Source organism: Entelurus aequoreus, linkage group LG03, assembly GCF_033978785.1.
Source record: "Entelurus aequoreus isolate RoL-2023_Sb linkage group LG03, RoL_Eaeq_v1.1, whole genome shotgun sequence".
Taxonomy (NCBI): domain Eukaryota; kingdom Metazoa; phylum Chordata; class Actinopteri; order Syngnathiformes; family Syngnathidae; genus Entelurus; species Entelurus aequoreus.
In genome coordinates this window covers 64,118,389-64,131,534 of record NC_084733.1, presented here as the reverse complement: position 1 = coordinate 64,131,534, position 13,146 = coordinate 64,118,389, and positions in this window count along the sequence as shown.

Genomic DNA, 13,146 nt, shown 5'->3' with positions numbered 1-13,146 from the left:
GATTTAGTAATCTTAATCTATTCAATACTTGTATCTAACCTCCTTATAGTTTGACAGTATGAACCTTGTCAAATGATATGAAAGAATGTGTTAATCCCTAAAATGAATATCAAAGTTTAGGTCAGGCTGATTACAAAAAAAAAATACTAATCAAAAATACCGCAAAAGAAAACTGATTAAAAATAAATGTACATACAATTATGCAGTGCTAAAAAAAATAAGTAGTAACTAAATTACTAACAAATAATAACATATAATTGTTTCTTAATTAAACTGTCAATAGAATTAAAGTGCAAATGAAAATACAGCTTCGCTGCTTTAGTCATAATTTGTGCGCTTAATACATTTCTCTATGACTTTAACTCCAGACTTCTTCTGTTTGTTTGAGATTGTCATTACTGCCACAAGTGGTGGAAAAGTGTATTACAACGAGGGACGGAATCAAAAAACGGTTCTTGTTCAGATCCGGTTCAGAGTGTATCAATTCCTTGAAATCGCTAGCCAATTTGTCGAGCAATTCTCTTAACGGTTCTTCCGGGTGGGGATGACGTCATTATGAAACGTGTGTAGCGACGTCAGATCGCAAAATGGCGGTGCCCGGTGGAACAAAAAATAACATCTTACCATAAAAGATTGCAACAGCACTACTTGAAATAATTATAAGGCTGCTATTTCATAAAGAGGAGTACATGCTGCATTATGCTGAAACATTTGAACACGCAGCATGCAATAATTATCAGTGAAAGTCATGTTTTAACCGCTCTGATCTCATCCTAGTCAGCAATAACGCTAGCACATCATCTGAATACAACAGGTACTAGCTAATACCTCCTATCACGTTAGCGCTGTCATTTGTAAAATTGACGAGTGACAGATGTTGACTGGCCCCAGTTCACGTCTGCTGCTAGACCAATGTCTCATTCATTATATTCTACAGGTGGAACTCCAAAAATTGGAATATGGCATAAAAGTCCATTCATGTGAGCAATTAACTTAAAATGTGAAACTAATATGTGATATTAACTCATGACATGCAAACTTAGGTATGTCAGGCCTTTATTATCAATTTAATTATCTGGGTTTACATTTTTTAAAACTTGACATTTTCTGCGATTTTCAATTAAAGGTTTTCATAAACTGTAAGCCACAACTATCACAATTTTAACCACTCTTTGCATGTAACAAGTTAATATTAGGGATGGGCGATACCACACTTTTAGGATTCGATACGATACCGATACCATTAATTTCTTATTGGCAATTTTTGTCAGTCAAAAATATTATTACTATTGTTATTATTTAAGACAAATCACAAGACAAATACAGACCATTTATACCACATTTATTATGGTCAAAATATAATAAAAGTCAAATTAAAAAATGAATTAAATATAAACAAAAATGAATTAAATATAAACAAAAATATACACATTTTCACTGTTCTTTTTTCGCAAAAAAAAAAGTATTGGTAGAAAAAGCTTAAAAAAACCATTATTCATAACAATGTTATGTTTCAAACCTCTTTGTGGAAGTAAACTTATAACACTTCTCTGAAGAAAAGTCAATAATTTCCTTATCACAATAAACTAGGATTTCCTTGTCCTATAAACCTGCATACGAAAGACAGTTCCCTGAGAAAATGAACTTGGAAAAATAATCTACAAAAATGTCTGACACCATCACACCTTTAGTGTACTCGAGATATGTCGTCACACGTCACACTTTACTGAAGTCTCAGATTGCTGTTCAGGAAAAGTAACATGTTCACGTTTTCTGCTTTGATACGATTACGCCTCTGGCTGATTATTTCTCCGGCCTTAGAGAAGAGTCTCTCTGCTGGAACAGACGTTGCAATAGTTCCAAGGTATTTTTTCGCAACTTTGTTCAGCATTGGGAATGTGGTTTCATTTTTTTTCCACAAAACCAAAGTGTCCTCACTCCTTGGGATCACCTTTTCCTCCATGTATCTTCTCATTTCAACATACGCATCTGTGTTTGCTGTGCGATTGCTCTGAAAAGCCAGAACACGACTGTCAAACTCCTGCCATAGTCCCTTGGATGATGAGCACTCAGCAGGTGACTCTTGTGTCACAGTTGATGCAGTCGCGGCGGCCTCATGTCTCGTTGACTGTGTTTCAGCGCAGGCCAGGGCTTGCATTTCTGTGATGATCCGTGATTTAATCATCTCCACATTTGCAGAATAACTGAACACAATGTTTTTGAAGCGAATGTCCAAAATGGTGCTGGCTGCAAGAGTGTGGCTGTGTTCAATGTTTTGGAACCTTCGCTTGCATTGTGCAGCAAGTTGTGAAGCCAGACTGTTACCCTGGTCAGCAGATGTGGTTCCTTTCTGGAGAAGAAGACAGACCAGAGGTATGACTTTGGAAATCGTGACATACTGCTCTGCTGAAACCTCCTTGGTGGCCTCTTCAAAAGGCCTGAGGACATCACTGGCCTGCCTGATGTGGGACCATTCTTCATCATATAGGCACATGTTGTTTCTCCCGAGAAGACAAAGTGTTGTTGTGATGGCTTGTTGTTGCTCATACAGTCTGTCAATCATGTACAACACAGAGTTCCATCTAGTATATACTGCTTGGATTAGTTTATGCTGTGGTAAATTCAACTGATGTTGTACTTCTTTTAGCTTGTCAGTTGCTCTGGTGCTGTGATGGAAGAACCGAACAATGGCACTGCATTTCTCCAAGTTGGACTCAAGACTTGTGTCAGCCTTAATGGAGTCCTTCACAATGAGGTTGAGTGTGTGAGAAAAATAAGGAATATGTTTCCAACAAGTTTTACGCACAGCAGAGACCATATTGGCTCCATTGTCTGTAACAACCGCATGAACCTTACTGGTGATGCCCCATTCATCAGTTGTTTTTTTTGAGGAGTTCAGATATATTGTCTGCTGTGTGCTGCACAGCTACATGGATTGTTGCAAGATTGCAAGACTGCATCTGCCAGTCTTTGTCAATAAAATGTCCTGACAGAGTCAAATAACCTTCAGTGGTTCTTGCAGTCCACATGTCGGTTGTAAAAACCACACTGCTTGCTGATTGCATGGAGTCCTTTACTGTTTTTTGTGCATGCTCGTACAGTTTGGGAATTTCACCTGTCATCATGGATTTCCGACTAGGGATCTGGTATCGAGGATCTACCACCTTCATAAAATGCCGGAAACCTTGGTCCTCTACTATTGAAAAGGGTTGCAAGTCCTTCACAATCATTTTGGCAAGGCTTGTTGTGATCTCACGTGCTCTTTGAGACTCATCTGAAAAGAATAACATTTTCATGTCACAATAGGGAAGATAAAATGTATTTGTTATAAAATACATTAAGGATTTAATTAGATATTAGGGCTTTCCAATTAACTGTCAAATCCGAATCGCAAGAAGCTACAGTTATTTTTTAAAGTTTGTGATATAATTAGCAATTAATGAAATATGAAATAGGCTAATGTTTTCTAAATGTAAGAAATCATGTTACAGATTAAAACCAAAATCACATTCAATCATATATTTCAAGATTTTCTTGGAAAAAAATAAAACTATAATGCAAAGATGAAGAATCTCCAAATTGTATCTCTTTCTTATCTTGTTTTAAATACTCAAGCAATTTTCAACTAACAGTAAATTCCCCTGTGTGGAAATTATTTGAATTTAGGATAATCATTTAAACAAAAATATTCAGTAAACATTACTAAAAAAAAACAAAAAACAATGCCTTTTTTAAGTCAACAATTGGACAACACTGGATATAATTTCCCCCTTCACCTGAAGTGTCTGTTATTAATAGATTGTGATCGGAATATTTATAGACTTTATCACTACACTGTCAAAGGTCGGACGCTAACTGTCTGTAGGCTACCTGGATACACTTGGCTTTTTTGCAGACTTTCGTGCAGGGTCTTCTGCCGGGCTGCGGGTGCCTGTCTTTTTACCAGCTCACTGTGGCTCTCGGGATGTGTGGTCTTCATATGTTTAAATAAATTGCTGGTGTTGCTGCTGTGTGGCACTTGTTTGTCACACAGTTCGCACCGTGCCGTGGCTTTGTCTACTGGTGAAAAATAACACCACACCACGCTTCGTTTCTTGTCTGCCATTATCGCGTCTCTGGCTTTTCCATTCCTCCGACTCCCGCATCCGTGGCCGTGCTGACCTCCTGGCCTGGCTGCATCGCTGTCGGCTGGCTGTGTGGGTGTTGCACGCTGACGACGCTCATTCGCTGTCTCCTGTGACGTGACTGGGCCAGCTCTATACTCTGCCAGGTACAGGGGTGTCCCAGCACATAGTAAGTTAAGTTAGTAATCAAAAACATCTGAAAGTGATGCTTGCACCCCCCACACGCCGTTTTTTGGTTTATATCGATACTTTTTTCAGAAAAGTGATGCCAAATGAGTAGCGTGTGAGTATCGATATATCGATACCACAGGATCGATACGCACATCCCTAGTTAATATCACATGTTACTAAATCTTACATTCTTGTGTCATTTCCACATGATTTATTTTGTTAAATTCTACAGTCTAATATGTATTAACTTTTCTTTTTTTTTAAAGTACCTTTTTCCTAACCCTAACCCTCTAAACTCAACAAAATTGATGCTAATGCACCCCCCCCCCCCCCCTTTTTTTTTTTTCCAAATAAGAATCGATAAGAGAAGCATTAAGGAACCGAATTGTTAAGCAGAATCGAAAGTGGAATCGGAACTGGAAAAATCTTATTAAATTCCCATCCCTAATTACCATGAGCACTGACTGCGGCCCATACGAACCACATCGGAGAAACAGATATTTTTTGGCAGCCCTCTAGGGGGCGCTTGTGGCCCAACAATGGCCTTATGGTTAAGAAACACTGTGATACACTATGACAATACTAATATAGTTTACTTTATAACGATGCCGGGGGGGGCATTTATTTTTCTTCGGGGGGTGTAACAGAAAATATTTCAGAAGCACTGATACAGCCTCGGATTAAAGGAGTCAAATTATTACACATTACAGTTATTTTGCAGTAATTGTTTGAACAAAGGGTGATATTATTGTACAAGAATGATCATCTTATATCTGGCAATGTGGTCGCTCATTCATGACTGGACTGTTACGTTTTGAACGCATGGCTGTGAGGGTTGTGTCCCCCCGGTAGTCCTGTGGGGAGTGCTCAGGGAGTATGGGGTATCGGAGTGTCTGATTGTGACAGTCCGCTCCCTGTACGTTCAGTGTCAGAGCTTGGTCTGCATTGCCGGCAGTAAGTCAGACCCGTTTCCAGCGAGGGTTGGACTCCGCCAAGGCTGCCTTTTGTCCCCGATTCTGTTCATAACTTTTATGGACAGAATTGCTAGGCGCAGTCAGGGCATTAAGGGGATCTGGTTTGATGGCTGCAGAATTATGTCTCTGCTTTTTGCAGATGATGTGGTCCTGATGGCTGGATCGGTTCGAAGCCGAGTGTGGAGCAACTGGGATGAGAATCAGCACCTCCAAGTCCGAGTCCATGGTTCTCGCCCGGAAAAGGGTGGAGTGCTATCTACGGGTTGGGGAAGAGATCTTGCCCCAAGTGGAGGAGTTCAAATACCTCAGAGTCTTGTTCACGAGTGAGGGAAGAGTGGATCGTGAGATTGACAGGCGGATCGGTGCGGCATCTTCAGTAATGCGGACACTGTATCGATCCTTTGTGGTGAAGAAGGAGCTGAGCCGGAAGGCAAAGCTCTCAATTTACCGGTCGATCTATGTTCCCATCCTCACCTATGGTCATGAGTTTTGGGTTATGACCGAAAAGACAAGATCACGGGTACAAGCGGCCGAATTGAGTTCCCTCTGTCGGGTGGCGGGGCTCTCCCTTAGATATAGGGTGAGAAGGTGTGTCATCTGGGAGGAGCTCAAAGTAAAGCCACTGCTCCTCCACATCGAGAGGAGCTAGATGAGGTGGTTCGGGCATATGATCAGGATGACACCCGAACGGCTCCCCAGGGAGGTGTTTAGGGCATGCCCGACTGGTAGGAGGCAACGGGGAAGACCCAGGACACGTTGGGAAGACTATGTCTCCCGGATGGCCTGGAAACGCCTCGTGATCCCCCGGGAGGAGCTGGACAAAGTAACTGGGGAGGGGGAAGTCTGGGCTTCTCTGCTTAGGCTGTTGCCCCCGCGACCCAACCTCAGATAAGCGGAAGAAAATGGATGGATGGATGGAAGTTTGCACAAAGGGTAATATTATTGTACAAGACTGATCAGTATCTTACGTCTGGCAATGCGGTCGCTCATTCATGACTGGACTGTTACTTTTTGAACACTTGGCTGCAAGGGTTGTGTTCTCTCGAATGCAGAAGGACAAGCATGCAGGTAGGAGTCTGTTTTATTCCTTCGAGGCAGGACAAAAATACAAAAACTCAGACGCTAATAAACCACAATAGTCGCCGTGGTGAAAACAAGACTAAACTTCGCAAAAGGGGAGTGACACAGTGAAACAGCTGGTGGGAACACTAATTACTAAACAAGGGCAGGTGTGGATAATCATTGTCCATGGAAACCAAAAGTAAACGAAAGGAAAGAGGGTAGAGCACGGAAACAGACTGAAAAAAGCTACTAAACATAAATCAAGCCATGACCGGGGCAATGGATCATGACATGGACGTGAGTTGTGGAATCAGTTAAAGTGCTCCTCCCACCAGTTATTAATGATAAGCGCCACCACGCGCTACAGAAATGACCGGAAGAACTCAAAATAATCCCTGATATCAATTTTGTCTTCCAAATAGGCCTGTCAAAAAATGTGTTAACATCAGCAGTAACTAATTTATTCCATTATCTATTTATTTGACATATTTGACGTATGTTCAAAATGGCAAGCCACGCCTCTCTGTTGTTACAGCAGAACTTTATATACATATGTACCTATACTATTACTTCATACACCTATATACAGTACAGGCCAAAAGTTTGGACACACCTTCTCCTTATTCAATGCGTTTTCTTTATTTTCATGACTATTTACATCGTAGATTGTCACATGTGGAGTTATGTACTTAACAAAAAAAGGTTAAATAACTGAAAACATGTTTCTCATATTTTAGTTTCTTCAAAATAGCCACCCTAAGCTCTGATTACTGCTTTGCACAGTCTTGGCATTCTCTCGATGAGCTTCAAGCACACCTGTGAAGTGAAAACCATTTCAGGTGACTAACTCTTGAAGCTCATCGAGAGAATGCCAAGAGTGTGCAAAAAAGTAACACCTATATACTGTATTTACCGATACTGTATATACCTACATACATATATACCTATATATATATACCTATACTGGCTCACCTGCACTGTCTTCCTGTGTATTTAAGATGCGACTTTAAGGTTTTACTACTTAGGTATAAAATACAATTGGGTCAAGCTCCATCCTATCTTGCTGATTGTATTCTACCATATGTCCCGGCCAGAAATCTGCATTCTAAGAACTCCAGCTTATTAGTGATTCCCAGAGCCTAAGACAAGTCTGCTGGCTTTAGAGCGTTTTCTATTGGGACTCCAGTACTTTGGAATGTTCTACTGGTAACAGTTAGAGATGGTACCTCAGTAGAAGCATTTAAGTCCCCTCTTAAAACTCATTTGTATACTATAGACCCCTTTTTTAGACCAGTTTTTAGACCAGTTTCCACAAAGGAAACGCTAGCTGTTCAAAATCAGGACCCGGGGTGGACCACTCCTCTGTGCATCAGTTGGTGACGTCTCTGCACTGCTGACTTGCCTCCATTCAAAATGATCCCCTACTGGCAACACTATGGACTGGACTCTCACATTATTAACCGTATCCACTCGGCATCAGGTTTCTTGTTGTCCAATGAGGTTGATTTTTTTCTTGCCCTGATGTGGGATCTGAGGGATGCCGTTGTGGCTTGTGCAGCCCTTTGAGACACTTGTGATTAAGGGCTATAAAAATAATCTTGGATCGATTGATTGATTGACAATCATATTATTATTATTATGTTGTTCTATTATTTAATGTGGAAAAAACAACAGTAAAAAAAATTTAAGACAAAAAGAGCAAAATAAATCGATGTGTAATGAGTAAAAGTGCAAATGTTCTGACTGATAACCTTAGCACGCATAATAGAAAGTTGACACAATGTCTGTATTTAGCATTTTTTTAAAGTGAAAAAGTATCAAAATTGACCCCGCATACTTTGACTTTTCAGGATGTGGCCCTTGGGGGGAAAATGTTGGACACCTCTGATCTAAAGTATGAAGAGAATCGGTATTAGACTATAAAGAGCTAGTATTGGCGGTTTCGATATTTCAGTGTCGAACCGCACATCACTAATGAAAATGGGTATACCATACTTACAAATAGTGACTACTCATGATGAATGCATTTTTTAAATTATTATTCATTAGACAGCCGTATTTAAAATCATTGCTCCACCTGCCAGTTATTATTGATGACTAAGTACTGCCATGACTTCTTAAAGTACTATTCTAAAGATTCCACTTTGAGTGATGTTTGTAAAGAGGCCAATGTCGTTTGTCACTGAGTAAGGCAGTAGGGAAGACATTCTTGTTTTCGGGGAGCGAAAGACCTCACTCACGGCCCTTGCTCATCTGCTCACGGACAGCGGTTTGGTGAAGAAAGGATTTTCCAGTAAATATCCGCAGTGGTGGAGGATGTCGCAACGGAGTAGGCCGGAGAAGAATGCATATTTACCCGGTATTTCATTAAAGCGCCCCCTGTAGGATGCAATAGTGCCCCTGCACATTATACTTTGTAAGGCTCCACAAAATTATTGTTGAGTGAACAAAAGCAACAGTTTTGATGTGTCCGAGGTTAAAAAAACAAAAACAGCTTTGTGTGAATAATTGCAACAAATGAATACAAACCGGTTTATTAGGAGACGATAAGGAAAACCTGGCAGAAGAAGTCGAGGGCAGATCTTCATCCATGATAGCAATCTCAAACCAAAGACTTTAATAAAGACAAGAGATGCAAATGTGCACTAACTTAGCTTTGCTTTGTATGTCCTTCTGCAGAAAGAATGAAATGTTAATTAGAGAGGAAATGATAATGATGGCTATTGAGGTCACAACTTTCTTATTAACACTATGAATATAACATACTGTTACACGATCATGCACTAGTGTGTGTGTGTGTGTGTGTGTGTGTGTGTGTGTGTGTGTGTGCACGCTCCCTGGGTAAATAATGTGAAAGCAGATTATCGTGGCGGTGCTGAGGTTTGTCTTGCATACATTTAAATATGAAATTGCGGCTGACTTGGAAAACACAAAATTTGTTCAACAAAATGTAATTTCCAAAAGGGCGCTCTGGGGGTTTGAAGATGCTCTGGGTAGACTGGGATAAAAAAAAAAACGCGGAGCGTGTGGTAGCTATTAACACATTGGGATGATTCCTGCATGAAAACAACAGTACTCTGAAAATGACTCACTTAGCCCAGGTGCAGTACTAATACTGCTGTGGAGGAAGTGATTTACTAGAGCAGGGGTCACCAACGCGGTGCCCGCGGGCACCAGGTAGCCCGTAAGGACCAGATGAGTAGCCCGTCGGCCTGTTCTAAAAATAGCTCAAATAGCAGCACTTACCAGTGAGCTGCCTCTATTTTTTAAATTGTATTTATTTACTAGCAAGCTGGTCTCGCTTTGCCCGACATTTTTGATTCTAAGAGAGACAAAACTCAAATAGAATTTGAAAATCCAAGAAAATATTTTAAAGACTTGGTCTTCACTTGTTTAAATAAATTCATTATTTTTTTTACTTTGCTTCTTATAACTTTCAGAAAGACAATTTTAGAGAAAAAATACAACCTTAAAAATGATTTTAGGATTTTTAAACACATATACCTTTTTACCTTTTGAATTCCTTCCTCTTCTTTCCTGACAATTTAAATCAATGTTCAAGTAAATTTATTTTTTTTATTGTTAAGAATAACAAATACATTTTAATTTAATTCTTCATTTTAGCTTCTGTTTTTTCGACGAAGAATATTTCTTCAAACTTATTATGATTAAAATTCAAAAAAATTATTCTGGCAAATCTAGAAAATCTGTAGAATCAAATTTAAATCTTATTTCAAGGTCTTTTTAATTTATTTTAAAATTTTTGTTCTGGAAAATCTAGAAGAAATAATGATTTGTCTTTGTTAGAAATACAGCTTGGTCCAATTTGTTATATATTCTAACAAAGTGTAGATTGGATTTTAACCTATTTAAAACATGTCATCAAAATTCAAAAATTAATGTTAATCAGGAAAAATTACTAATGATGTCCCACAAATTCTTTTTTTAAGTTTTTCCCTTCTTTTTTTCGGTTGAATTTTGAATTTTAAAGAGTCGAAATTGAAGATAAACTATGTTTCAAAATTTAATTGTCATTTTTTTCGTGTTTTCTTCTCTTTTAAACCGTTCAATTAAGTGTAAATATCATTAATTATTAATAATAACATAGAGTTAAAGGTAAATTGAGCAAATTGGCAATTTCTGGCAATTTATTTAAGTGTGTATCAAACTGGTAGCCCTTCGCATTAATCAGTACCCAAGAAGTAGCTCTTGGTTTCAAAAAGGTTGGTGACCCCTGTACTAGAGGTATCTGTGCACTTTATAACTCCTCAAGACTTTCTTCAAATGTATTATTTCTTGCTCATCTCCAGAAGCAGAGGTTGAATATTCCGCCTCCATGGCTACCGCATGTATAAATAAATAGGTCTCATGTATTTTTAATTAATCAATAATTCAGAGGAGACAGGCCACATCCTCGCAAGAAGACTTGGTCTGTAACGACTTGTCGCTCCACTTTAGCAGCCAGTGTGTTGTTTTTCCATAGCCTTTGACCTCATGTTTGAGCATATGCCATCCATCCATATTCTTCCGCATATCCGAAGTCAGGCCGCAGGGGCAGCAGCCTAAAAGAGTTTGTCCTAACATCGCTACCTCTTTTCTACATCAAGTTAGTCTTAGTTTTGATTAAAAAAAATCATAAAATTGCGACGTTGCGTAAGATGCTGATTTTTTATTTGAAAATAAGACTAACTTGATGTAGAAAGGATGTAGCGATGTTAGGACAAACTATGTTAGGCTGGATAAGCGGAAGAATATGGATGGATGGCATAATTATCACAGTAACCCAGCAACAGTACAGAACACCGAGAATGTGCAAATTTGTTTTGATGTTCTACGGTTCATGAATGAACCTCTCTTACCGTGATTGGTGCATAATGTGGAAGTGAGTCAATGTCAATCATGGGTTCCAGGATCCAGTAGCCATCCATACTCATCACGCAAGTATCAATATGAAAATATCACGTTCTGTCTTCCTGCCAGTCAAACATTGCGACCTTGAAGGCAGCGTCGAATAAGTCGGCGTCAGACAGCGAGAGGGTGGAGGTCACAATGGCGTGGGTGGCTTCCTCCTTTCACAGGCGAGGGAGACAAGGAGCCATCTCTGCTCTGGTGGTCCTTTGATTGCCTTCAGTAGAGGAGGAGGTGTTTGACTCTTTACTGACTTGTGGCGTTTGAGTCCCACTGGAGGGAAGACGTGGGAGATGAGGTTTAGGACGCTGTCTTGTTTATGGCGCATAAACCCTGGAAATGTAATTTTTGTTTGTTTACTAACTACAATTCCGTTTTTTTCTTCTTCTTTTTATTAGTCTTATTTGTATTATTCTAAATTTACTTTATCATCTTTTTCTTAATCTTTATTCTCTTCTTATTTCATATTTTTCTCTTTGTTATTATTTTTTATTCAGCTTCTTACTTTTCTCATCCTTATTCTTCTTTCACTCATACACATACTTTTTTTTCTTTCTTCGTCTTTTGTTTCTGTTTTTTCTTCTTCTTCTCAAGCTTCTTTTTCTTCTTCCCTTTTTTTCTCATCTTTCTTCTTTTACCTTATCTTTCTTCTTTTTTCTAATCTTTTTTCTTCTCCTTCTTTTCTACTTTTTATCCTTCTTCTTTTCATCTACCTTTTTTTCTTATATTCTTCTTCTGCTTCTTCTTCTCAACTTTCTTCTTCCTCTTCTTTTTCTTCTCAACTTTCTTCTTCTTCTTATCATTCTTTGGTCTCTTCTTTCTTCTTTTACCTCATGGTTCTTCTTTTTTCTCATTCATTTTTCTCATCCTTTTTCTTCTTCTTCTCAACCTTCTTCTTATTCTCAACCTTCTTCTTTTTCTTCGTCTCATCCTTCTTTTTTTCAACCTTTTTCTTTTATATCAACCTTTGTCTTTTATCTCAGTCTTCTTTTATCTCATCTTTCTTCTTTTATGTCATCTTTTTTCTTTATCTAATCATTCTTCTTAAGTTCTCTCATCCTTCTTCTTCTTCTTCTTCTACTTCTGTTTCTTCTTATCTTTCTTTTTACTCATCTTTTTCCTTTATCTAATCTTTTTTTGTCTTTTTTTTCCCAAGATGGCACCGCTGTAGTGGCTGCTGTTGGCAGGAGCTCTGTGCCCTTGTGTCATCCTTTTGTGTTCCTGATGTTTCCCTCTTGTTTTCATGTGTTGTTGTTTTTTTGCCTTTTGGTTAGGGACCCTTTGGGACTGTGTGACAAGGGGTGGCACTTTCATGACCTCTGCGGTGCTTTTTTGTGAACTTCTGGATCTGCCTCCCAGGAGCTTTTTGGCCATGGAGACCAGCTGCTGGGTCTCTGCCAAACCAGAGCCAGTTTGGAGAGACTGGAGGAGATGCGGAGCTAGCGCTGAGCGCCGGGACGGACAAGCTTCACAGTGTCTTGGCTAAACAATCAGGTATCGGAAACCTCGGTCTCCTTAAACGCATCCTCGCTCATCTGTGCAGACTGGACACTGGCCGAGAGTTGGTGTTAGTGGGCGGTCGAGGTTGCTTTGTTGGGTCCGCTCCTGTCTTTGGCCATGCTCCCCCCACCCCAGCAGACGATGGCGTGGAACACCACAGAGTCCACCACAGTGAATATGTTTTTTTTGTCGTCTTTTACTTTTGTAGATGTATGTAGAAATGACTTGTTGCATGAGCTCTGCTCTTTTAATGTCTTTAATGTCCTTTGTGGTCTTTGATGTTTCCCTCTTACACACATGCTTATGTGTGCTATGGCTATGAGTTTTTTCCCCCTTGGCCTCAGTCTGGACCCCCTTTCCTAGGGCCGGGCCCTCCCCAGCGTTTACCTGTTTCTCACCTTTTTTGT